Here is a 26,702-nt window from a genome sequence, read left to right as displayed (position 1 = left end):
ATTGATAAGTATTAACCTTAGATCTGTATCTAGTATGTGACGTTCAGAGTTGAACAGTGAAATCATATATAGTACCAAATCTAGTACCATTGTTAAAAATCTAAATTATCTCTCGTAAAAACACTAAAAGGATTGTGGAAAAAAATACTAGTGTGTCTGAGCTAGCCAGGAAAACCAGTGACTTGGCAGAATGCATGACGCGTAGGACGTAATCATCTTCTTTTTTGAAGAAACGTCTGTATTATATAAGATAAGATTTGTTTTTTTAATAAGATATCAATAAAATGGGTATGTTAATTAAACATGGACCGCTATTAAGAAGATAAGCAAATATGGGTAGGTCGAACAAGACCACATGATGGACATGAGTGTAAAAGAAGGCCTACATGTTGAAAGTAAAAATGTTACCTATAGTAAAGTGAGGTCCCATTTAAATGTTTCAGCTTGCTGTGAGATCTCTTTTTTGTTTTCAGTATAATTTTTTATCACATACTGTCCTCATTAACAAAATATTAACAACAAACAAACAAAAATTTACAAAGAATTTCGGATCAGGCCCGATCTCTATCAATTTTTTTGTTTTTTGGAAATATCCAGTGAACGATTTGTCTGTGAACAATTTGTCTGTGAACGAATTGTTAGTGAACGATTTGTCGCGTGAACAATTTGTCGTGAACCAACTGTCGGTGAACAAGTAGTCTGTGAGCGAATAGTCCGTGAGCGATATGTCGCGTGAACGAATTGTCGGGTGAACGAAATGTCTGGTGAACGAATAGTCGCGTGAACGAAAAGTCGTGAACGATTTGTCGGTGAACGAAATGTCAGTGAACGAATTGTCGTGTCCCCCTGCAGGACGACCTGGGGGGGGGGGTGTCATGTGGGCAGGGTATGAACCCGGTGCCGTCGAGAGGACCAAACGACAGTTGAACTCGCATAGCGCACGATCAAGCAGCCCAGACTTCTCTAGGATTCCAAGCCAGAAAAAAAATAGTTCTATTTCAGAAGCTTTTAAAATGCTAACGTTAGAAGCATTCTATTTAAGATACGTTATTTTTTTTATTAAAGAAACATCTCTTTAAAAACAAAAAACTTAGCCTATTTCAGCAGCCTTACATACCCTAAGATCAAAAACCAAATCCCATATTTTTAATTCAAAAGCATTATCCTTTTTTCTACCTTATGGAGCCTAATGCAATGTTTATTTCAGAAGCTGCTATTAAAGTACTTTTCCCTAAACCTACAGTCTTCTCATGATGTATAAAATAGCCCTCAGCCATGAGTGCCAGGTATTGTGGTCTATGGCCTGTATAAGTTGCCGTACAATTAATTAAATCTCTCGCCAGTAACGCATCTGCGAGTCGTCCCGTGCAATTAGCGATCTGTCACGTAGCTGGCCGGTAAAACAGTTGTCAAAGTTAGAATGCAGACCAGAGCTGTCAACCGAACTTTGGGCAGCCCCTGCTCAGCAGAAGTCTCGACCTAAACAGGAAAGTTTGTGCAGGGAACATAGATAAAACTTAAGTTCTGATGGAGTCATTACAACTTTTACATGAGATTTACAGATCTATATAATATAAATAGGACTACAAGACACCCGTCAAAGCCATAGGAGGCGCGGTGGCCGAGCGGTAAAGTGCTTGGTTTCTGAACCTGGGGACCCGGGTTCGAATCCCGGTGAAGAATGGGATTTTTATTTTCGGGATCTTTAGGCCCCTCCGAGTCCACCCAGCTCTAATGGGTACCTGACATTAGTTGAGGAAAAGAAAAGGCGGTTGGTCGTTGTGCTGGCCACATGACACCTTCGTTAACCATAAGCCACAGAATCAGATGACCTTTACATCATCTGCCCTATAGACCACAAGGTCTGAAAGGGGAACTTTACTTACTTACGTCAAAGCCATAAGGGGGGGGGTCGAAGCTTTATAAAGGAGTGCAAAAAAAAACAACATTAAAAAAAAAACATAGTCTTTCAGTTTATTAGATGAAACTTACGTAAATCAAGGGCTGTACACCTACTGTATATTTCTTAGACGAACGAAAAAGGAAGGTTCCCCTTTCTAGATGGACATTACGATCTATAGGGCAGATGATGTAAAGTGTTTTTTTTGTGGCCTACGGTTAACGAGGATATCATGTGGGCAGCCTAACGACCAACCAATTTTTTAAAAAAAGTATGTTTATATTTTGCTTACTTTTTCACATATAGTGTCTCATAAACTTTATTGATGTCATGTAAAGCTACAGAACAAATATTGAAAACATTTTTCAGACATAATTTAATGTCTTCAAAAGTTGTACGGGGTCGTTATTCGTGACATTCAACTTATTGCTGACTTAAATGACTTTCCACTGTACAATCTCTAATAGTACTAATACCTAAATGGCCTACCACTAAGCCACTATACAATCACCAACGGCCCGCTGAATCTCTTTATAAATAAGTCTTGCTAGACCATGTATCATTCATGTACCTACTATCCTCCTCCAGCACTACAGAACAAGATCATACACTTGATTCTCTCGGCCAGCTTGCACGACATTCCACTGCATATTTTTTTTTTTTATATTTCTCGCACCAGTTAACATCAAGGGGTGTTAATAACTGCGATCTTAGACCCTCAATTAACGCCCCTTAAAAAAAAATTCACTTCAAAAACGCACGTTTTCCGAAAAGTACAGTACTTAAAAAAATACTCTCCCCTTTGAATTATTCTGTGTGACATTATCCCCCTTTGATAAGTATATATAAAAAAAAAGGACGCTATGGTTGCCAACGTTTAAGTTTGATGTAGGCTATATTAAAAAATAAAGTCAAGATCTTTATCGCCTCGGAACAATTTGGGTAGAGAAATTGATACAAGAGGCGACATCGTGTCCCCAGGCGTACATACATATGTAGCGAACGAGTTTAACGTTTGAAGCGCACTGCAAGCTCCACAAAACAGTTCAGTTTGAAATGACTAAGGAGATTGGGCGATATAAATACTAAAGGATCAGAACATAAACTGAGGCATTAGAGTAGATCAGTGGTTCCCAAACTGTGTTCCGCGGAAACCTAGTGAATAGGTGTTCCACGAACTACTGGAATACTTTACATAGTAGGCCACCACGTGAATTAACCTCTATAAAAATAAGCAAAGTGTTCCGCAAAATACTCAAAAAGTGTGAAGTGTTCCGCTAAATACTCAAAAAGTGTGAGGTGTTCCGCCAAATACTCAAAATATGTGAAGTGTTCAGTTAAGGAAAAAATTTGGGAAACACTGAAGTAGACCAATAAATAATTTTGTTTTTATGCGAGATTAGGGCAAACATTACCTTAGGTAACAGGACAGAGGAAGAAAGGGAGGGAGGAGGAGTTGACAGACTGATGTTATCTACCTTTATTACAAGGACTTAGACCAGATAGTTGGTCAATAGTTAATAAAATGTTTTTCTTCAAATCATTAAATAAGAACAATCTGGTATAAACTTTGTCACATGTAAATTATGAGTGAGTCTGGTGTGAAAGTACACTTTGGTTTCTTATAGTTATAATGTTTTTTGTTTGGTGTAATGCACTAATTGTAAGACAAATTTCCTTACGGATAATAAAGATTATTATTATTATTATTATTATTATAACATTTTGTTTGTTTGTTTTTGTTTTAATAGTGTTGCTTCAGATGGAAGATTATTACATCCTGGACGGGAGGGCGGAGGGATAGTGGGACCAAGCAGGGCTCGAACCCGAGACCTCGAGACGACAGACAAGAGCGCATAACACTCAACCAAACACCCATCCAATTTGATTTGTTTATTTGACTTAATGTGTAGTTGATAAACAGAGGAATTACTACATTATCATCATCTTTCGTTTGCGTTCGTCATGGGACATAGGGCCTCAGTAAAAAAAAAACGCCACTCTCCACGGTCTCTTGCTGTTTTTTTTTAATGGCTTTCCCAGCTCTTTCCTGTCCTCTCGACTTTATCAAGTCTCAGTAATATTGACTTATCCATTTGATTTATCTATTAGAATCTAAAAGCTGTTGTTGATTGTTTAAATTCACAATTGTATTATTTTACTTCAACGTAAGAGAGCTTCTATTTTGGTATATCGTTTCATTAACCTGTATTGGGCCAGTGATGGCTTAATTTGGGTAATCTCTCTTGATCCTAATCGGCCAATGTTTGTTGACTACACGGATGCAAGTAGAGCTGAGGCTGTCTGCAGATTGGAATGTACTGGCCAGGTATGCCAGATAGAAGGAGAAGGCAGGCCAAATTAAAAAAAAAAAAACGTAAAGAGAACATCGAATAGGAAGTGGCCTTTGCCCTGTAAGAAACTGTTACAGGAAACACGTATGTCAGTAAAGAAGGGGTTGTCTGGGTGATCGCTTTTTAAATGCATTTATGTTTGTTTTTTAAGTGAGCGACCTGAATTCGAAAACGAGGGCTAAAACCTCATCAGCCTCCTCAAGCTGATACACTAACCTTTGTGCCAGCGAAGTGCTTATGAAAATAGAAGGTGTTATAGTTATCGTTAACTTCAACTTTAAAAGTATAAAAGAGATTAATTCAGTTTATACCACCACTTCGGTCAAGTACATATTCTTTCCCTTGTTCAATACCAAAAAAAAAATTACCAAAAAGTTAATTAACAAATTGGTTAATTTCTTAAATTCATTCTTGTGTTGTCATGAAAAATAAATAATTGTGCAAAATTTCAGCTTGATCCGACTTTGGGTGTAGGAGAAATAACGTGTGCAAACTTTTTACCAGACAGCTAGACATACAGAATGAGTAAATATAAGCTTTGTAAAAAATAGGCTTAATATTGTATGAGCAGGGATTAAAAGATATGTGGTTACGAGTCCTACACATTGCCCAGATTTTATCAAGATATTCATAAATGCCAGCCAAAATAAATAAAAGTATTAAAGTATTTTTTTTTAACAAATCAACTTCTGCCAGTCATTCTTATCTTTGTAACTTAATAATCTGACCATCTCTCGGGCAACTATTACGTCCACTGAATTTAAAGATTATAAAACAAACAAATTTGTTTTCTGTTTGACAAATCTCTTAGTCAAGATAAATTGCCATAGAAAAAAAAACTGAAATATTTAAAGCATTTCTGGTCTGACAGCTGCTTAAGCAGAACGTATTAACAAGCTTGACGCAGAGTTAATAAACATATCAAAAGCAATACTATGTTCTTGCTAGACAAAGAAGGGTAATCAAAATATCAACCTGAGCGCATGAAAACATCAACTGCAAGGGGCAGGCTAATGCTCTTGTATCAGAACAAAGTTATCTGATCTTGTTTTTTAAATCAAGTTTTCAGATCAATGCCTTAAAACAGAATGAGTGCTTCGAGGTTTGTTTTTATTTAACACTCGCTAGACGAGTGTTACTTAAACATAGCTCAAGATTTAGTGAACCTCCCTATGTACTCGCAAACTGCAATGAAAAAAAAACAAGTTTTACATTATACACATTCAGGGCCGGATTTACGTCAGTGCAGTACTGAAGTTATTACTCTAGCATTTTAATGGAGGTAATTTTCATTTAGGACTTTAATAAAAGAAAGGATGATATCCATAATAACCACGCTTAGGTTCTTCATTTACTATCGATTAGCTCTGTTAATATATATATATATAGTGTTGTAACCCTGCCTTGCACCAGTGCTTGAGATGCGCACGAGCGCACTAGTGAACAAAAACAGGAAGACACTAGGATAGAGAGAATAACTGTGCATCAGTGACTGTGAAGAGTCTGAATGTTTGGAAACTAAGAAGCCAGCTTTTGTGCTGCTTTAAGGTTGTAGAAGGGACCTGGAGCAAAGCGGGGAAGGCTGTAGTTGGTCCACTTTCGGGTTGCTATCTAAAGGACTGGTATACTTAGTAGTAAGACTCTGAGGAAGCTGAAGGATGTTATGTGTTTGTCCTAGTGAATAAACACCTGTCTTTATTTCCTGTTAAACTGTGTTGAGTTGTCTGCTTTACGTTGAGTGTCTACCTTAAAACAGTTTACAATTATTTGTCAGGTTTTGTTCATTAACAATGGAAATAACTTAAATAACTGAAAAAAAAAGTGACCTTTCGGCATTTTGTACAGTACATTTCTTAATGTTAGCAACACAATCTCTACATTTACATTTGTTTATTTCCACATGAGAATTTTTTTTAAAAAGGAATGCCATAGAATTTGATCGACTTGATGTTTAATTAATCCCATACTAAACGTCACAATTTGCGTTGTATTTTACACACAACTCTCAGTGGACCAGCACGGGATGAAGGCGGTGGGTATAAATGTGCCGTCACAACCTTCGGAGATAATCCGTTAATAGTTGGCAACATTAGACCCGTTGAGAACGGAAGCGGATAATAAAATATCGTCTGCATCAAGCGGTGTCCCCTAATTTTTTATGGGGGTAAAATTTTTCTCCTTCCTTAAACGGTGTAAATGTGAAACGCAATATGTAATTCCTATAAATAGATATCAATAATTTTTAAATAATGTAGGCTGTATGATTTTATGGAAAAGAAAAGGCGGGATATGCAATTAACAAAAAAAAAAAAGAGCTCTTGAAGATTTTGAAAGTCAATCACAGCAATCTGCTCATTATCTTATATCTTATATGATGCAGAAGTTACTTCAAAAAAGAAGATGATTACGTAGGCCTACTACGCGTGATTGTTTATATTTCGATATCTACGATCCGTTTCTTGAAAGCACTAAAAGAAGAGAAAATGTCGGAGTAACGGAATCTAAAATAAAAAGCAAGAAAACAATAAGAGGACTTTTAGGAGAGAGTCTGAAATAAATACATAAAAAACAACAATGTCAAGGACGCGAAATGGAAAGATGACTTGCCAACTTCAAGAGGTGCAGTTGATCTTCGTTTCGCCAGTTCATACATTTCATTTGGCCACATTCATAGACTTCCTCTATATCGATATTATTTTTTTGATCCGAAAGGAAAGGTTAAGCAATTTGATTCTCTGTGGCATTTTACGTCTCGATAGACGATCTTTTCCCTTTGCAACTTCTTGTGTGAGGCCAATCCTTGATATGCAGCCGCGATTACAGGTTGAGGACATATGTTATCACCAGGCGCCGTTGTACTTTCACCCTTCTTTCTACTACTGTTGTGTATGGCATCTGCAATCCGGGACCCTTCCTTTATGCTCGCTCTCCTCGTGGATATATCCAGTGCCACTTTTTCCCAGCTGTTAGTGTCGATATTGAAGGTCTTCATCATGGCTTCGTGTTACGTTTGCATACAACAATATACCGCAAAAAAATGGACGACCAGCGGCTTTCCTGCTTTCTGTTAGATCGCCATACAGAATGTATTGTGGAAGTCGACCAGCCAAGCCAGTCAAGCCGTCTGCTGCTGATAACAGAGCGGAAGTCCTGGTACCCTGCTCTTCGTAGCACTTCCTCATTGGTTATTTTATCTTGCCACCTTATTTTAAAGATCCGCCTTAGGCATCGGAGGTGGAAGATATTTGGCTTTAAAAGAAAAAGAAGCTAAATTCGATTCTACAGCACTTTTAAAATCACACAATTAGCAACTAGCTTTTTTTAAAAAGCATATCAACACGGAAAATCAGTTGTACCAAATATCTAGCTATTTATAGTTCTCTGTCATGAATGAAAGTCTTAAACGTTGCTTAGTGATTAGACTTGGTCCAATCCAGAGGAATCGTCACTGTAGGCCTGAACACTAGCCTACAACGTCACATCCTGTGGGCAGTGGAGACCAGTAGCTCGCTACCAAGTCACTATTTTTGTTTTGTTTTACATAAGACCAAGACTAAGACCAAAACTAAGACTGCTTTATTGATCCTTATGGGAATTTGTTGTGATTACAAGGACTCTTTTCTCATCATTAAGACAACACAACAGATCAACTGCTGTCAACTATCAAAGTCAAGAAGCAAATCCATTCTAAAAATAAAACTACAGCAACTCCATGCATTAAAAACTCGATAAATTTGTATCTGAAATATTCGTTCTGTACACCTCAACACTTGTCCGTCTCGCTACTCCCAACATAGAATCAAGGAATCCTCCACCTTTTTTAGATCGATTTGTGGATATCATGAATATATTGAAAACTAATGAGCACTATGTTCACAGTCGCAATCATACCAAAACTGGCGTAAGAATATCCACAATATCCTAAAATATCCTAAAAAAAAAAAAAAAAATAATCCACAAGAGGTTTCAAGTATCAAAAATAATTAATACTGAAACTATTAACTACTTTATTAAATACCATAAACCTAATTCGATGAGGTTTCATTTATCAAAACTAAGTATTTCCAAAACAAATACCCACTCATCATAATCATTATTTCAATATTACCATGAGGTTTCAATTAAAAATAAAGTCACCAAGTAAGTCTCAGCATTGAATCCAGAGGAAAGGTCTAAGCTATCACAACCACATTTCTATAAGTTTTCAATTAATAAGGGTTGGTAAAACTCGCGAACAATTAACATTCACTTTCCTTCATCCTCCAGTGTATCCGTTGCACAAAGAAATATCAAGATTTTTATCTTTCCTACTAGACAAAGAAATGAAAAACACATTAAGCTTGCCAGACATTGTAGACAACACCTTTAGGAAAAAAAATGTGTTTTTATTATCGATGAATGTAAGGCTTCATGGGCCCTACTAAAGATAGTTTCAGGGGAGAGAACAAGCAGAAATAAAGTACAGTTCTCCTGAATGCTAATCCCTGACATAAACACAGAGAGAAATAATTTATTGCCTAAATTGAAATCTTTAACTTAGCTCAAGAATATGTTGAAATAAGGTCATTGAAATGAAGCATTTGATATTTGTGGCATATTTAGAGTGTCTTTAAATGTAGTCCAAACATCCAATATTCTTTCCCTACTTTTCGATTCCTTCTCATTTTACAAAGCCTATATCAACTTGCCTTATCAATTAACATGTATATCCAATTCCCGTTACAATTTCTGCAATACCCACTCATAGATCTAGTCAAAACTTTATAAACTTATTCGTTGTACCCAAAAAATGAATCAATAAAAAATTAGCCAATTAGTTTATTATATACTGGTAAATAATTATTTTGTATGCTATCGAAAAAGGGAACTAAATGTTTTTTTATTGAGAGATGTAGCCTATATATGGAGTTATTTTTACTTATTACGTTTTGTACACGTTTTTTTCTCCCCTTCCCCATTCTTGGATCAAGTTAAAATTTTGCATAATTATTCACATTCGATGGCGATACATGAACCAATACTTCTTCTAGCCAGCTTTTTGTTGTTGAGCTGTTGGCTCTTTTGCAGACTGCGCCAAGGAAAAATAGTGTGCTGTTCTCTTCAGTTGTTCAGTACTGCCGTACAGGGTGTTGGTTATGTTGGGTTGTAGTGGTAGTGGGGTCTGCCTAAGGTGGATTAGGAAGGGGCATTCAAAGAGGATATGGTTTACGGTTTCAAAGGGGTGGGCGCAGTGTCTACAAAGGGGGAGTTGAGCGGGATTTATTTTGTTAAGATGGTAATTTAACAGAGGTGTGTCCTGTTCTAAGTTGGAAGATTATGAACCAATACAAAAATTAACCAATTTTAACTAATCAATTAGTAGTAATTAATCAATATTGGTTCATATAGAAAAAGGGTGCTTATTCCAGCAGTATTAAGATATATGACAGTGATTTTGCGGTTATTCCTATTAGATAAGCTTTGTTTTTAAAACATGTCTAATATTATCTCACACTATCGCCATAGTTGTACAACACATTGAGACAAAGACCAAAAACAAATATGATTATTTATTTTGACCTTTCATTATCATACCGAGACTAAACTCATGACAACTCATTTTATTAAAATTTTAGAAGGATCACGCACTATTATTCATAGCAGTTAACTATACAAGTATCATTCAAAACTTTAACCAGTTAGTTAATCACTTAGTACTAATTAATTAATTTTGTTTTATATAACAGATAGTGAGCTTAACTCTACAATTTTCAGATAAATGGCAATAATTAGCAGTTATTTCCCTTAGATAAGCTTTGGTCTTGAAAAGTTTGTTTTTTTTTCTATTGCTTGTTTGAGGCCTACAATAATGATTGGTTCCGGTTTGTCGTACTTCCGGAATTGATTGTCGATACACATAGACAGCTACGTAACTTGCGAACTAAATCAAGGTTTATATCTGGTGGCTGTAGAAAGTTTCAGCACTTGTGCATATAACTAACAAGAGAATTGAAAGAAAACAGGTCGTTACTGTAGATACTAATATAATTAGTATGTGTGTTCACTTTTAACCCCAGATGTATAAACTGAGTTGGACCTGTGGTTTGCTCGTTGCCACGTCATAGGTCAGTGCTCGGGCCTACTAAGACTATTGGTCTCTGTTGGACAGTGTCTCAAGTTTGAAAGCTCTAGAAACAGTCATTCCCAAGCGGTTTCATCAATATCAACAGACGATACTTTGCCCGAATTAAAGAAAAGAAAGAGGCTCTGACATTGTTTTAAAAGGTGAATATGGCATAAAAGGCATAGTAGCACAATATGTAGCAAAGTTCTCTAATACATCCATAGTCAATATGCACCAAAGATCTTTTAAGATAATATTTACCAAATATTTGTAAGACAACTAAAGACAATATGTAGCAAAAATCTGTTAGACAACTTAAGACAATATGTAGCCAAGAATTCTAGGACACCATAAGACAGTATGTAGCAAAGAACTATAGGACACCATAAGACAGAATGTTGCAAAGAACTCTAGGACAACCTAAAACAGTATGTAGCAAAGAACTCTAGGACACCCTAAAACAGTATGTAGCAAAGAACTCTAGGACACCCTAAAACAGTATGTAGCAAAGAACTCTAGGACACCCTAAGACAGTATGTAGTAAAGAACTCTAGGACACCCTAAGACAGTATGTAGTAAAGAACTCTAGGACACCCTAAAACAGTATGTAGCAAAGAACTCTAGGACACCCTAAAACAGTATGTAGCAAAGAACTATAGGACACCCTAAAACAGTATGTAGCAAAGAACTCTAGGACACCCTAAAACAATATGTAGCCAAGAACTCTAGGACACCCTAAAACAGTATGTAGCAAAGTACTCTAGGACACCCTAAGACAGTATGTAGTAAAGAACTCTAGGACACCCTAAAATAGTATGTAGCAAAGAACTCTAGGACACCTGTCAATAAGTTCAATGCATTAGTCTCTAATCGCACTACGACTTTCAGTAGCAATTCAAGAAAAGTTATCTTCTCCGATAATTCATTGTGCTATTATTAGCTAATCTGTGCCTCTATACAAATACGATCGGCTAGATAATAAGGAAACGCATCATTCGTTTTATTATAAACCTTTTTATAGCAACTAGATCTAGATACTTCATATGTTCAGCCCCCTTTTTTTTTCTACACTTATTGATTCCAATGTATGCCTCAAGTAATAAAGTTATTCTTGCTACAGGTAGCACATTCAACGTCGCCACAGGTAGCACATTCATCTACTCCTTTTTAAAAGATGTTTTTTTATTCAGCTTGAGGGGAGCCATTTCTTTTTGATGTCAAGCAATGTAATTCAATTTACACTCTTCGTGAGACTAGGGAGCCGTGCTGAGCTATTTACACAACTGTAGTGTACAATGGGGGAAACGCGAAGAGCAACAAGGTCTTTGTCGACTGGAAGTCTTTTAAGTGAAGTCATTCAAAATAATAAGACGATGGCAGAACAGCGAGACACTGCTGTGATGAGGAGAGGTTTGACACTGCTCTTTGACAGCTTAATGAGTCAAGAAAAAAAAATTTACCGACTTAATGTATTACTGCCAATTACAAGTGATTTTCATAATCAAGTTAATCACAGTAGTCTGATCTTATATACTTGTTGATTCTTAAGATCTGGTTTACAATCAAAAGACACCAGTTTTTCAGGCAATAAATATAGTAAGAGAAAAAAATAGAGAATAGAGAAATGTGGAGAAGAAGGATTGAGAGAATAGCAAGAAGGTGAAAGAGGAAGACTGAGATTTTGAAATATATAGACAAACAATGTCAATGAAATTATACTGAAAGATCACTGTTGGCTAAAAATCCGCAGAAGAATTTCCCTGAAACATGAGAAACATTTTCTGAACAACAGCTTTGGTACATTGGTCAGGTGGAGGTAATATTTCCTCAGATTTCCACTTCTCCCCAACTTGTTCTTAGGCACTATATGTGTTACTTGCCCTAAGTACACTATTAAATACATGCCAGGTACACGGTGCATGGTGTGGCCACAGAGAGATCCGCTTTTATTTGCCAAATAGTCTATTCACACACTTAACTCAGTTGAAGATGTGTGCATTCTTAAGAAGGAGCCTCGGCGATAACTTTTTATCTTCCCAACCCTCATTCTTTGTATTCAGTGCATTAGACTGTCAATGTATTCACTGCATTGGACTGTCAATGTATTCACTGCATTGGACTATCAATGTATTCACTGCATCGGACTGTCAATATATTCATTGCATGGGACTGTCAATGTATTCACTGCATTGGACTATCAATGTATTCACTGCATTGGACTGTCAATGTATTCACTGCATTGGACTGTCAATATATTCATTGCATTGGACTGTCAATGTATTCACTGCATTGGACTGTCAATATATTCATTGCATTGGACTGTCAATATATTCATTGCATTGGACTGTCAATGTATTCACTACATTGGACTGTCAATATATTCATTGCATGGGACTGTCAATGTATTCACTGCATTGGACTGTCAATATATTCATTGCATTGGACTGTCAATGTATTCACTGCATTGGACTGTCAATGTATTCACTGCATTGGACTGACAATGTATTCATTGCATTGGACTGTCAATATATTCACTGCATTGGACTGTCAATGTATTCACTGCATTGGACTGACAATGTATTCATTGCATTGGACTGTCAATATATTAATTGCATTGGACTGTCAATATATTCATTGCATTGGACTGTCAATATATTCATTGCATTGGACTGTCAATATATTCACTGCATTGGACTGTCAATATATTCATTGCATGGGACTATCAATTTATTCACTGCATTGGACTGTCAATGTATTCATTGCATTGGACTGTCAATGTATTCTCTGCATTGGACTATCACTTGCTTGTGTTGAATTCACACCAAGAATGCTAGTACTTGCTGTATACATGTAAGAATACAATGGCTGCCTGATCGTGGTGTATACGCGCTAAACTACCGTTCGGTGGTCTAGAAGGTCCGGGGTTCGAACCCAGCCCACTGTCATCACTGCATTGGACTGTCAATGTATTCACTGCATTGGACTGTCAATATATTCATTGCATTGGACTGTCAATATATTCATTGCATTGGACTGTCAATATATTCACTGCATTGGACTGTCAATGTATTCACTGCATTGGACTGACAATGTATTCATTGCATTGGACTGTCAATATATTCATTGCATGGGACTGTCATTGTATTCACTGCATTGGACTGTCAATGTATTCACTGCATTGGACTATCACTTGCTTGTGTTGAATTCACACCAAGAATGCTAGTACTTGCTGTATACATGTAAGAATACAATGGCTGCCTGATCGTGGTGTATACGCGCTAAACTACCGTTCGGTGGTCTCGAAGGTCCGGGGTTCGAACCCAGCCCACTGTCATCCCCCGTCGTCCTGTGAGAGGTTTGGGCTAAGAAGTAATTATTTTCAGAATGTGAAGGACCATGCCCGAACATACCAAAGTATTTTCAATTTAGTTTCATTCATTTCATTAATATTTATAAGACACTAATATTTGCTATCAATAGTGCTACCATTTATGTAAAATAAATTAATTTAAAAATACTTCATGGAATAATACTAAAATGTAACGTAGAAGTATTGCAGAAAACACTGAACCATAATTTACAAAAGTAAAATTGTATAAAATATTCAGAACGACACGAAGATAAAAGCATATTTTTTGTTCCACCTGCTAGGACAACGTCGTAAAAATGTTCATTCCCCCCCCCCCCAAAGCATTAAGAACATGAAACGGGTTTCTTGAATCAGCCACAAAAGCCATGACTAGAGTATTACTTGGATCGAGACCAATCGTCCTAGTGGTTCTGAACGGTGACCTGTGACGTGGCAACAAGCTATTGGTCTCCGCTAACCACAGCTTGCCACGTCACATTGTCAGTGTTCAGACGAAGGTCTCACTTGAATATGCGATGGACATAGTTATCTTCTCCTTTGAGGAAACTCTAGTAACTTAGGGTTGTTTGTCAGCCTTGATTTTGATCTATAAGCTAATGAAATCATAAAATGAGTAAAAAAAAATCATTGAAGAAAGTAAATGTATAATATGTATTGGATAATTGTTTATAACGCTACAAGAAACCGACAGTAGAGTTTCCCAATGCATACATTTAAATTTGATTCTTGATTTGATCTGAACGTCATTATCTGATTCAACTTGATTTAGAATCTAGATAATGGATCTGCAGTTTTGAAGGAAGAATTGAAAACACATTTTGTTGACACTGTGTCACAGATCTAGATAATTCATATATAGGTCGGTGGGATAGGTTTACCTTTTTTAAAACACTTTTTGTGAGGGTAAGAATTACAAAAGAAAACACTTTCTGGTTTCACTACTCAATGTGTGTTAATTTTTCAATTTAGCATTATTCAGAAGGTTTTATATCTGTGTATTTTACATTGTTCTGTTTTGTATTTTCTCATAATACATAAGCTTGATTAGAGCATGTTAATAATTACATAAATGAACATTAACAGGAATGAATGGTTTTCTTTTCAATATTTAAAAAATAATGTTTTTATAGCTAATATAACTCCGATTATATTCTATTTTGTCTTTCCAAATCAACCAAAAATTTACAAATCTTTAAAAAAAAAACCAACCAAAACTTATCTAAGAGGAATAATTTCAGCCGTACAACTATATCTCTCATTAATGTAGAAGATATTTCCCTTATTCGATATTAAACTATATAAAGAATGACAAATAATTAATTGACGAATTGATTAGTTTGTTCATTGATTCATGTTTTGTTAGGTACAATAAATAATTGTTCAAAGTATCGACTTGATCGGATAATGCGCGTGGGAGAAATAGCGCTAACAATTATTTAAAGGGACCCAAATCCTACAAATTAGCCATATCTTTGAATACTGAAGGATTACTTTCCTTTGTAATTACCTATAATTAATTAACTAATTAGTTGGGTTTTTTGTTTATTTATTCATGTCTTGTCTATGCCAATAAATAATTGTGCCAAGTTTCAACTTGATTCAAGAATCGGTGTGGGAGAAATAACGTGTAGAAAGTTTTTACCAGACAGACACACAGACAGACAGAGTTGGTTTAAGCTTTGTAAAAAATATTGAATGACGCTAGTAGACTAATTAGTTATACCTTACCCTAACCCTACATTTTTTTTTCAGTCCGCGGGCTAAAAAATGTTCGAGTCACGAGCCACACCACCCGATCCTAAGCGGCTTCAGTATGCACTTGTGGGCATACGCTTCGAAGGGTCGGATAGCACCACCTTCAAGGGTTTGATATGTCCCGCGTGTCCTAGTTTGGACACCATTCGTATAGGTCATTTCTGAATTATTATATTGGTATGCACTAGGCAATAAAATAATGTTTAGTTACTAGCATTTAGTACAAGTTCCATGTGTTAGAAATGTTTTCTGTTGTTTTTGTTTTGTTTTTTTAGCGGCCCCCGAAAGGGGAAAAGACACTATTAGTTTTGTGTGGCCTGTCTGTCCGTACGTCCGTCTGTCCCTCCGCCCATCTGTCCCGTTTAGATATCAGAAACTAGATGAGAAAATGAAAATCGGACATCATGATATTTTAGATCATTCAAAGTTCTGATGCAACGGCTACTTTTTTTCTTCTCCGAAAGTGAACCATCTAATTTTACAAATTATCTATGCAAGCAGATTTTTCATAAAAATACACCACTTTTACAACTATTCACTATTAATAGTAACCATACCATATTTTTAACACATTTATACATACAGTTTTGTATAATTTATCAAAAATTATTTATTTTTTTACATTTGTATTGCTAAGTTATGTAAGTTCTGTCAGACTAACTACAACATCTAAAAAAAAATTTTTAAAGTATTATTTTAAAGAGAATAAATCTATTTAGCATGCATACAAGTTGGAGAGAATTTAAAACAACATTAATTTAATTAATTAATATATTAGCTTTAGTACACACATCGGCATGGTCATGAAAATACTGGGGAAATGTTTTTTTTTTTTAGGATTTGAATAAAAGATTGACTCTTTACAAAACAATCAGATCAATTAGATATTCATTATAAGACATAAGTTAGGCCAGGTTCACATCTATCTTCACATTCACTTTCACCTATCCTTTGGTCTGCTGGACCGCTGGGGCACCACACAAGATCTGTCAACCCTTTTTCTCAATTTTTCTCTGTCATTTGTCATTGATAAAAAAAATCACTTTGATGTTCCTTCTGAAAATATTGAAGCCTGCCTTTTTACTTGACTAGGTGGACCACTTCGAGGACCGATTTCGAGTTTGTGTGGTAAAACTGTCTTTGTAACCTTGTCGTTTTTTAAATGTAGATCTAGGTCAATCGTAATATTTCGTTGACTAAACAAACGCTTAGTCTGTTACATCAGTCATTGAATGAGTGCAGATTTCTTTCTAACAGCTTGATGGATGCCCCGACAGCGTAATAGAGCAGTGCGCAGTACGCATGTCACAGACCTGAACATGCTCACATCATCATGATGACAGAAATAGTTGTCAACATAAGGAATGTCAACGCACTGTGGCCTAGGTAGACCTACATCCCCGGCGTGTGACCGAGTTGAACAGACATGAGGAATTTCTCGGTGATAGTAACTAGCCTTACACACACGCCACACACATACACGATAAATACAACCCCTTGAATTATGTTTTTTTTTAAAGTAAAACAATTATAAATCCTTTTAGCTACTTCATTGAAACCCTTCATAAGAAGAGCAAAAAGTTGTACAATGGTAAAAAAAAAAGTTCATTTGTTTTTGATACATGATTTAAGGAATAGATGACAGTCTAGTAAGCAGAAGTGAAAGGTAAATACTAGAGGAAAGCCAGTAACTAGTTGCTTAGAGTCAGAAATCAATAAATTGGAGCCAGTAACTAGTTGCTTAGAGTCAGAAATCAATAGATTGGAGCCATTAACTAGTTGCTTAGTGTCAGAAATCAATAGATTGGAGCCAGTAACTAGTTGCTTAGAGTCAGAAATCAATAGATTGGAGCCAGTAACTAGTTGCTTAGTGTCAGAAATCAATAGATTGGAGTCAGTAACTAGTTGCTTAGAGTCAGAAATCAATAAATTGGAGCCAGTAACTAGTTGCTTAGAGTCAGAAATCAATAAATTGGAGCCAGTAACTAGTTGCTTAGTGTCAGAAATCAATAGATTGGAGCCAGTAACTAGTTGCTTAGAGTCAGAAATCAATAAATTGGAGCCAGTAACTAGTTGCTTAGAGTCAGAAATCAATAAATTGGAGCCAGTAACTAGTTGCTTAGAGTCAGAAATCAATAAATTGGAGCCAGTAACTAGTTGCTTAGAGTCAGAAATCAATAGATTGGAGCCAGTAACTAGTTGCTTAAAGTCAGAAATCAATAGATTGGAGCCAGTAACTAGTTGCTTAGAGTCAGAAATCAATAGATTGGAGCCAGTAACTAGTTGCTTAGTGTCAGAAATCAATAGATTGGAGCCAGTAACTAGTTGCTTAGAGTCAGAAATCAATAGATTGGAGCCAGTAACTAGTTGCTTAGTGTCAGAAATCAATAGATTGGAGTCAGTAACTAGTTGCTTAGTGTCAGAAATCAATAGATTGGAGCCAGTAACTAGTTGCTTAGAGTCAGAAATCAATAAATTGGAGCCAGTAACTAGTTGCTTAGTGTCAGAAATCAATAGATTGGAGCCAGTAACTAGTTGCTTAGAGTCAGAAATCAATAGATTGGAGCCAGTAACTAGTTGCTTAGTGTCAGAAATCAATAGATTGGAGCCAGTAACTAGTTGCTTAGAGTCAGAAATCAATAAATTGGAGCCAGTAACTAGTTGCTTAGTGTCAGAAATCAATAAATTGGAGCCAGTAACTAGTTTCTTAGAGTCAGAAATCAATAGATTGGAGCCAGTAACTAGTTGCTTAGTGTCAGAAATCAATAAATTGGAGACAGTAACTAGTTGCTTAGTGTCAGAAATCAATAGATTGGAGCCAGTAACTAGTTGCTTAGAGTCAGAAATCAATAGATTGGAGCCAGTAACTAGTTGCTTAGTGTCAGAAATCAATAGATTGGAGCCAGTAACTAGTTGCTTAGAGTCAGAAATCAATAAATTGGAGCCAGTAACTAGTTGCTTAGTGTCAGAAATCAATAAATTGGAGCCAGTAACTAGTTGCTTAGAGTCAGAAATCAATAGATTGGAGTCAGTAACTAGTTGCTTAGTGTCAGAAATCAATAGATTGGAGTCAGTAACTAGTTGCTTAGAGTCAGAAATCAATAGATTGGAGCCAGTAACTAGTTGCTTAGAGTCAGAAATCAATAAATTGGAGCCAGTAACTAGTTGCTTAGAGTCAGAAATCAATAGATTGGAGCCAGTAACTAGTTGCTTAGAGTCAGAAATCAATAAATTGGAGCCAGTAACTAGTTGCTTAGTGTCAGAAATCAATAAATTGGAGCCAGTAACTAGTTGCTTAGAGTCAGAAATCAATAGATTGGAGTCAGTAACTAGTTGCTTAGAGTCAGAAATCAATAGATTGGAGCCAGTAACTAGTTGCTTAGAGTCAGAAATCAATAGATTGGAGCCAGTAACTAGTTGCTTAGTGTCAGAAATCAATAGATTGGAGCCAGTAACTAGTTGCTTAGAGTCAGAAACCAATAGATTGGAGCCAGTAACTAGTTGCTTAGTGTCAGAAATCAATAGATTGGAGCCAGTAACTAGTTGCTTAGAGTCAGAAATCAATAGATTGGAGCCAGTAACTAGTTGCTTAGTGTCAGAAATCAATAAATTGGAGCCAGTAACTAGTTGCTTAGAGTCAGAAATCAATAGATTGGAGCCAGTAACTAGTTGCTTAGTGTCAGAAATCAATAGATTGGAGCCAGTAACTAGTTGCTTAGTGTCAGAAATCAATAGATGTTAGTCATTAGCCAATAGATCGAAATCAGTAACAAATGGACGTAATCCACTAACCAGCGGATGTTATCATTAACCAATAATTTGTACAAGTTTTGTAATAATTAAAAAAGTTACATCTCGGGATTTTCACAGAACAGACGTTGTTTCCATTTTGCGATTGAGATAAAAATATAGAAAATACTTTTAAAAAAAACAAAGCTTATATTAAGTGTAAATTTATCATTTAGTTTGGATCAGTCATGTGATTAAATTCGTAATAGATCTAGAATCTAGACTAACAATAAATGAAAATGACAATAGCTCTGTTGGCAACTGTGCTGGGAGTCTGGGACATTGAGCAGACGTTGCCGAAGTACAAACTTGAAGCATTGTTCTTTTTTTTTCCTTTACAAATTAATACCAAAAGATTATCTAAAATTGCTCGTCTGACATTTTGTACATATCCGGTAGTTGTCATGCCGTAATGTGTAATATATCTCTTTATCAATAATAGGTTATTAGTTTGTTATTACGTTAACAGCAATGCCTGGCGTGCGGTTAGAGCGCTGGACTGTACGGTCCCGGTGTCATACCCAGCTCACTGCCATTCCCCGTCGTCCAGCGGGAGATTTGGACAAGGAAGTAAATTATCTTTAACTTTGAAGGAACATCCAAAACATGTAACATTTTACAGGAAAAAACAACAACATTTTTTGCAACGCCAAATGAATCGAAACATTACTACTTTTGACAAAATCACGTCTTGAATATTCCTTGCGAATAGGCGGATCCGACAGGGATCCGACTCCGACGGGGGCCACCTCTGAGTTTGTGTGACAACATAAACTCTCTTTGTAATCTTGTTTGTAATTGATTCTTGTTTTGCTGGGTAAAAAAAAAATTATTGTGCAAAAATTTCAACTTGATCCGAGATTGGTTGTAAATTGTAAAAGAAAAACTTGTAAAAACTTTTTACCATAAATACAGGGTAAGTTGATATAAGCTTTGTAGAAAATAAAGTAAAAAAACAACAACAACACTTTGGAATGGATGGGCATTCTTGTTATTGGCCTAATGTGATCGCCCTCTCGGGGAAACAGAAATAAATGTGGGTAGCTTTATGATCTCATGGGAAAACCCACGTCTATGGGACAGACAAAGGCTAATGGTGTCACAAGGGAAAGGGGGAAGGGAAGAAGAATGCGTGTTATTATTTTTTTTTATTTGGGGGGGGGGGGGGCGTTCAGCCAAGGTTGACTCTCCGAGATAAGACTGGCGATAAATTTACGGAAGTCATTATAGATAGATCGCAATGAGTTTATATCACTATCACTGCATGTCAACATGGGAGACAAATTTATAGTAACAATATCTGGGTTATTAGTATCATTATTACATAAGCATGCTCTCCCCTGACAAATCTGTAAGGCATCTAAGGACTATTTCGTATGTTAATTGTATGTTTATATATATATATATATATATATATATATATATATATATATATATATATATATATATATATATATATATATATATATATATATATATATATATATATGTCTTCTAATGATGAGAGAGAGAGAAAGAGTTTTTTTTTAATTACATAGTCATAGTTAAATCTAACTCCATACGTTATATACATTATATACACTAACCCCAGACCCCATTGCTAATAATGGCAGGGAATCTACAATTTTTCCACTAACTCATGGAAGAACCTATTCTATGGCACAATAAACGTCTTCGGAAAGAATGAAGGGTCAGAATGTAATAAAGATTATGTAAAGAAAAAAATCCCCCCCCCAACCCCCCACCACCGAAAAAAAATCCTGGCTACGCCCATGATATATATATATATAGATATGACCCGCTGGCCTTAATTTGTATATCACTCATCTTGTTTACTTTAAAAAAAAATCTTATACGTAAAAGTCATGCGTGAACGTAAAATGTCAAATAAAAATGTACGATGTATGGGACATGGGATGCTCGTGACATAGTCATTAGTAACTAACACTTTGAATTAGTTTCAACCTACATTGAATAGTAAGCTGAGAGATCAACTAAATCGAAACATAATGAGAAGGTTTTATATAGTAGTACCTAGGGGTCTTCAGTTCGAATCCTGATAAAGACTAGGATTTCGAGCTTCGGAATTTTTAGGATGCCCCCTGAGTGCAAATGGTTACATTAAATACCTAAAGGCGGTATGTCGTTGTGCTGGCCACATGACACCCTGGTTAACCTAAATAAATGAGCTTTACATCATCTGTACCCATAGAGGTTAACTATGACGAGGATATAAAATGAGTTATCACAACCCCATAAACCTTATCCCTCGTGCACGAAAACTTGGATCCGTTCATTCACGAATCCGTTCATCTGTTTTACAGTCACTTTAACTGCTATATAATACGCATTTAGAACGGGGGCTTTAGAAGGTGGATCGGTCATGAAGCGGACACCCCGCTGTGGCTCGAGGTTACTGAACAATTATCGTAGTGTAGCATAGCCCTGTCTACATCTTGACTTTCCGATCTGATAAGTGAACAATCAGATGGTAACCATCACAATCTTTTATCAGATGATTGTCACTAGCTTCAAGTTTCCATGAGATACAACGAATAAAGCATATATTTATTTCCCACCCCTCCTTTAAAAAAAAAACACCGCGGAAATTCCAAATAAATTGGCGTTGGCCGAGTGGTAAAGCAAGGCTTCTCTAGTTCAAATCCCGCTGAAGACTGAGATTTTTTTTTATTACGACGCTGAGTGGTAAAGCGCTTGCTTCCGAACCGAGAGGTCCCGGGTTCAAATCTCGGTGAAGACTGGGATTTTGAATTTCAGGACTTTTAGTGCTTTCAACTCTAAAAGATACCTGATTTTAGTTGGGGAAAGTAAATAGTGTTGGTCGTTGTGTTGGCCAAATGGCTAACCGTCGGCCATCGAATTAGATGCCCTATACATAGCAAGGTCTGAAAGGAGGAACCTTACATTTTTTTAGACGCATTAGAGTCCATCGTTGTAAGGGGGGGGGGCGTTGTGCTGGTCACAAGACACCTTCGTCAACAGTCGCTATAGATAACAGATACGTTTTACATTATCTGCCCCAATACAGAGCAAGTTACAACGGGTCAACTGACAACAAATTGTTGTTGGTCATTTCGACTCAAGTTTTAAGGGCCTTTAGTACGAAGAGAGGACAACATTTAGCCACCAATCCCTAGTCACCAATCCCTAGTCACCAATCCCTAGTCACCAATCCCTAGTCGCCAATCCCTAGTCACCAATCCCTAGTCACCAATCCCTAGTCACCAATCCCTAGTCACCAAAAACAATATTTGTCGAAATTGTCAACAAAAATTCATCAATGTCTTTTCAATGGCTGTGCAAATAATAGTTATCCGTATGTCAATATAAATTGAAAAAAAAAAGGTTTACAACTAAATAGATTAATCTACGTTTAGGTCTACATATTCTCTCATTACAGTCGTGAATTACCGTATGATTGTTGGTTCCAATATTAGAAAAGATCCATTACAGTCGATCTTCAAAATGAGAATTTATAAATTCCACATTAAAACTCACTCTATTCACATTCACAACACACCATCAAAATAGTGCACACGTTAATGCTATAATGAATTTCTCCGCGAATAGACAGAATTTGATTTGATCACTCACAGAAATATAGTTCCAATTGTTGCGTACTGATGAGCTTTTACCATTTGTACTCCACACTTGTGAATGAAATGTAGTCTAAACATTAGGGACTACATCTGCATGTATTTAAACGCCTGTGTAGATCCAACTCTATGCGAAATAATTATCGTGCACTCATTGCCTCGTTTGTATTTTCAATAAGACTGCAAGAAAGGATCCAAACAAAACTATGTGAAGGATAGCCTGTTGGGCGAGCGAGCACGATTGACGAACGGAACAAAAAAAATCCCTTTGAAACAGAAAAAAAAAAAGAGCTTCGTAGTCAGCCACCCAAGACACGCACCATTTTCCTCACGGGCTTGTAGTAGCCCAGGTTTTGTATATCCGACCTGTTAAATTGACTGTCGCCTGAAAAGGGAAGGGGGGGGGGGGGGCGGAGATCAGAGACACAAAAAAAGGAGGTGGGGGAGGAGGAGGGTCATGACTCCAGGTTGGCAATTGTTACTCCTACTTTTTATTTCCACCTTCTGTCATAGTCTGGAATATAGTAGGGAAGGGGGGGGAGGAGATGGACATATAGAGCTAGAAGGACAGATGGAAGAAAGCAAGGATAATAAAGGAAAGGGATGGGGTGTATGAGGAGGAGGAGGGACAGATCACCTGCGTTAGTAGATGATTTTTTTTCCCTTCATGAGTGGGTTTAGTTAGTAGAGCAGCGGGGGGTGTTAAAGATGGTAGCAACAGTTGCGACGTCAGAGATAGGGGGGATGGGGGTTAACTGTTCAGGGCCGTTTTAAGCGGGGCACTCCCACAAGCTCGTGTAAATAAAGAGAGAAAAAAATATATAATTCGATAAATGATAATATTAAGACTTATCATTGGTGAGGAAATGTGTTTTACAACTGTGCATTAGGAAAAACAAAACATTACAAGAACAAACGTTTCATTAGTTATTACATGATAGCACAAAAATATACGTTCATACCAGAGCTTCTCTGACACCAGAAAGTTGGATTGTATTCTAAGATTTAATTTGTATCTGTTTCTGTGATCTGCTATGTGGCGGCAACATGTTACAAATTTTAAAACACACCCACTAGATCAGGCTTCTCAACCTTTTAAATTCGGCGACCCAATTTTATAATTCCTTACTAAACGCGACCCCCCCCCCCCCCATCGTGAAATTATTTTCGTTCACAAAGCCTAAGTAATCGTAATTATAATGTAAATATCTAATATGTCTTGCCAAAAGCTTTATGTCTAATCACGAAACATAATTGATTCATTTCTGTTGTACCTGATCAAGAATCCTCGAGACAGTCTTCGCAAGATGATAACGCATGTCACGCACTGCATAAAGTCTAGTTCTGTAATTAGACTTGAGAACAGGCTGGAAAACTCATGTTTCGCAAAAAAAAAATATTTATATATATATTATTGAAAATGGAAGAAATTGCGCAACTTAGACTAACACTTGATCCAGATTTGTTAAACTGATATTGAAAAGAAATCATTTCTCAACGGAACATCTTCAATTCTGACTTTGAATGGACTTCTGACAAGTGCAAACGTGATGTCAGCGCTAGATTTGCACCAGGAAATGTTCTTTCACAAATATTATCATTTCTTTCAATGTCGTTTTCCTCCTAGAGAACAACGTGTAAACTTGTTTGACGATCTGAAGTTACATTTGGGCGGATCGGATTTTTTTTTCCAGACAAATCGAAGCATGTTGCCTTTGATCCTTGCAGTGACGTTTTTAATTTCATCTTGTAATTCTTGTGGCAGTGTCTTCATTAATTATATTCGTCGATGAACCACACAGTAAGTTCTTGTGACTTTTAGTGACTCTTTCTTTACCAAACTTTGAAATCCTGACCATCACACTAGCAAACTTGGAGCACCATCTGTGCAGAGAGCACTGATATTTGTCAAAGTGATTTTTTACTTTCCCAGACCTGAACCAACTTTTTGTTATACATTTAACATTACTTGGTCAATAATCAAGCATGGATTGAGAACTATAACCTAATTACAACTTTGTTTAATGGCCCCTTGTAAAAAAAAAATGTATCTACTCACTCTGCATACATATCCTCTCCCATTTAAAAAAAAAAAATTGAGATTGTCGCCCTCTTCAACTTTGAGAGGACCTAGGGGACGCGCTACACAGTTTGAGAAACGCTGCCTTATACTTTTGCTTCTCTTACCAAGCCCATTAAACAACGAACCCTTGCAATGTATGACTATGTTTCCCATAATTCCCAGCACAACAATGTCGTAGAGATGTAAAACCTGAACTCTGTCCACAACACAATCTTGCTGCGAAATCGCCCACCTACTTAAAACAACACCAATACTGGAAATCCAGAGGGTCCACTGGCTATTGTCCAGTCTCGAGTGTCCATGGTCTAATGTTACATCCTGGACACGGACTAGTCAGTACCAGTCATGAAAGAACAAAGCTATTGACAGTCCGTTGTCAAGTCCATGTGGGCCTTCGGGACTTCGGCCATAAATAAAGGAACGGGGTGTTTTCAGATAGTGTCACGTGGTTTAGGTGACGTCGGACCATTTCAAGGTCATAGCTGAAGAGCTGTTATAAACCAAGGATTGACAGACTTACGAATTATAGAGAAAAAAAAGAGTCTTCTAATAAAAACTCATTTATTAGTTCATATTTATGTGTAGCACAGCTGTTCAATGTTCTTTTACATTAATGATATTAGAATAGCACTAAATTATTCGATCTACTATGTTGCAAACACGGCGGTAATTCAGGTGTGCATTCTGTAAAATATACAATCGGAAAATTAAAAAAAAATGAGGTATGAATAAATCACAGAACTATATATAAATATTTTATCTAGACTAGACATGGAGATCTTTTAACACTACAAAAAATGTCGTGAAAATGTTTTTTAAAGTTGAAAACATATCACATATAATGGGGCTAATGAAGGCCTTAAGAACAATAATTAAGATGTTTAGTCTTCCTTGACTGTAGTCTCCCTTGATTTCTAGAACCGTTGTTTTCTTTAGTTCAACGATTATTAGGACCTGGCAGTCTAATATAAAATGAAACACAATGGAACAGTGGATAACTCAAGTCACACTGACGAATCAGTGATTCTTAAATGTGCGGTGGGTAAGACTCGGTAAGAGAGAAAGAGAGACGAAACGCACAAATACAGAAGAGAAAAACAAGAAAGGCATAAAAAAATTTTTTAAAAAGCACAAAAAAAAAGAACAAAGGTTATATTAAGCGTAGTTGTATCAATTAGTTTAGATCAGTCATGTAAATTTGTAATATATTTAGACTAACAAATAATAAATCTGTGCGATTACAAGTTGTTTTACCAATTTGTTAAGCGCAATTTCATGCTTTTAGCTTTCTCAGTACGCTATGATCCTATCACTACTGTTAGTTTCAAACTTTTCTCTACAGAGAATAAAGGGGACTAATTGAACTTATACCACCACATCAGTCAAATACAATTTCTTTTCCTTGTTCTAGATACCAAACAAATCCTGATGCAGACCCAGCTGCGATGGGCAGGACTCGTCTGCAGAATGGAAGACCACCGCATCCTTAAACGACTCTTGTATGGCCAATTAAGCCAAGGAAAGCACTCGCAAGGTGATCAAAGAAAGCACTCCAGGGACACCCTCAAAGCTTCTCTGAAGGCGTTCAGCTAAGACCTAGCCACCTGAGAAACAGAGGCACATGACAGAGCATCATGGTCGCGCTGTGAAAACTGGCGCACAGGTTGCTGAGGAAAAGAGAACAACGCTGGCAGAAGAGAAACGCCAGAGAAGAAAAGCAAGGCCCACGAC

General features: G+C 36.6%; 1 protein-coding gene across 2 annotated transcripts in view; it reads right to left on the bottom strand.

Annotated features, from left to right (window-relative positions):
• Nucleotides 1-23,161, bottom strand: part of LOC106054815 (F-box/LRR-repeat protein 7-like) — a 111,576-nt gene extending 88,415 nt beyond the window's left edge. For both annotated transcript variants that reach the window (XM_013210854.2, XM_013210856.2), the window contains exon 1: nucleotides 22,704-23,161. The gene's annotated coding sequence lies outside the window, so the exon portion shown is untranslated. The remainder of the gene's footprint in view (nucleotides 1-22,703) is intronic.
• Between the last annotated feature and the right edge of the window lie 3,541 nt (nucleotides 23,162-26,702).

The sequence above is a fragment of the Biomphalaria glabrata genome, chromosome 11 (genome assembly GCF_947242115.1).
Source record: "Biomphalaria glabrata chromosome 11, xgBioGlab47.1, whole genome shotgun sequence".
Taxonomy (NCBI): Eukaryota; Metazoa; Mollusca; class Gastropoda; family Planorbidae; genus Biomphalaria; species Biomphalaria glabrata.
Note: the sequence above shows the minus strand (reverse complement) of the source record. Positions and strands in the feature narration are given on the sequence as shown.